This window comes from Echinops telfairi, unplaced genomic scaffold (assembly GCF_000313985.2).
Source record: "Echinops telfairi isolate 266 unplaced genomic scaffold, ASM31398v2 ScPeMD7_7469;HRSCAF=8507_1, whole genome shotgun sequence".
Lineage (NCBI taxonomy): Eukaryota > Metazoa > Chordata > Mammalia > Afrosoricida > Tenrecidae > Echinops > Echinops telfairi.
In genome coordinates, this window is record NW_022111373.1 from 102789991 (window position 1) to 102791796 (window position 1806).

Genomic DNA, 1806 nt, shown 5'->3' on the forward strand with positions numbered 1-1806 from the left:
TTGTCAAAAGATGGCTTCTTTCACTTGGGAAGAGGGTAAATCAGTCATGTTTCATAGAACCATATCATTCGGAAAAACTATACTCAAGCCATTAAATAAAACTTAGCTGACACTTTGCAATATGGTCCAGTAAATATCTCTAATACTGTTAACTATTTTTAGATACATACAAATAGAGCAAGAAAGTGGTTTCAATACTTTCAGAGAAAAGTTAATTCACAAAGGAAGCTTATATTTTATGAGGCTTTCCTGAATTAGAGAAATTAAAGATGGAAGGACCCATTAGGTCATTTAGTTCATTCTCCTAAGAGCACAGAATGGCTCCCTGAAGAAGAACACGCACCAGGGCTTTTCTGGAAAGGAAACATTAAACTCAACTGCAATTGAGATAGTAAATTTGTCACTTATGTACAATAAAGGTATTTCTCCACAGATATGAATACTACTGTGTATTTTAAAGTTTGGCTAAAGCATTAATAAAGTGATTAGCAATAAGTCATGGAGGCATTTTCTTAGTGAACTTCCTGATGAAATAAAAAGCTCCTTAGGCAATTAGTTTGGAAGGAAATGAGAGTGAACCCCTACTTTGTCCTGCTAGGCTGCCCACCTAAGCCTTTTCTTCTTTGTCTCAAAAACACCATGCTAGTGTTCTACAAGTCATTCAATTGAGGAAGCATCAGAGAGAGGAATTTTCTCTTGTTTGAGTGTAGTTTTCAAACAAGACATTTAAAAGTGAGTGTTTGAACTGTTAATTGTATCGAACCCATTAGGTCAGCTATGTAAAAACTAAAGTTCTTAAAAACTCAAAACTCAAAATAGTGACTCTTTGTGGGTTTCTGAGACTGCACCTGCTCACGGGAGTAGAAAGCCCAGTCTTTCTCCAAAGGAGCTGCAATCATGGGGATCACAACTCAATGTGTAACCACTACGCCCACCAGGCCTCCTAAAGTTGTTAAAGTCTTGAAAATGCTTTTTAATCTCAAAATGCTTCCCCACCCAACTCTCCTGGCAACTAAAATGTTAACTATGTAATTCACTTCATTGAATACAAGCCTTCAGATAATGCTTCATGGAAATGAAACAATTCTGAAAATCATGCACATCTTAATCTCTCTCTACAGATGCACATTGCTCATCAAGGTCTTAAAGTGTTAAAAGCCAATCATTAAGAAAGCTTAATTTTGTGGAAGCCAAACATTTGACTCACATAGACACTGCCCCATCCTATGATCATTTATAAACAATCATGGGAAACGCTTTTCAAAATCCAGAATTAAATTTATGAGGCATTTTACAAAGAGTTATAAATACCTTGGGTAGGGTCACAACAACAGCTGCCTATTAGAGATTGAATATATATTGTGAATTGATTTTAATAGGTAGTATTCTAAATAAAGAACTGAAGGGATATCAAGGTAACTGAATGAGTAGTTTTGGAGCATGGCTATTTCCAGAAATTCTTTATTAGCGAATACAATTTCTATATGTCCATAACCTTTTCCATGTGGTTTGGACATATCCTTGGGCAGCTATCTCCTTAGACTAAAAGAGCCTTCCAGGATTTCTCTTTACATATTTGTTTTTACTTAGTTTTTAAATTATGACTAAACTGTAGTTGGAAAGTACTGGTATGTCTATTTCCAAATTTTAACCTCTTTTTTCCTTTAGTACAGGCAGGGGCAAGAAGATAGTCAAACAGGTTCTCTTTTTTGTCCTATTATGCAGTAACCTCTGAGTACCACATGCAAGACAAGAACCTGTCTGCATTTCAATGTCATTGTGCAAACATTAATACATGCATGGGGG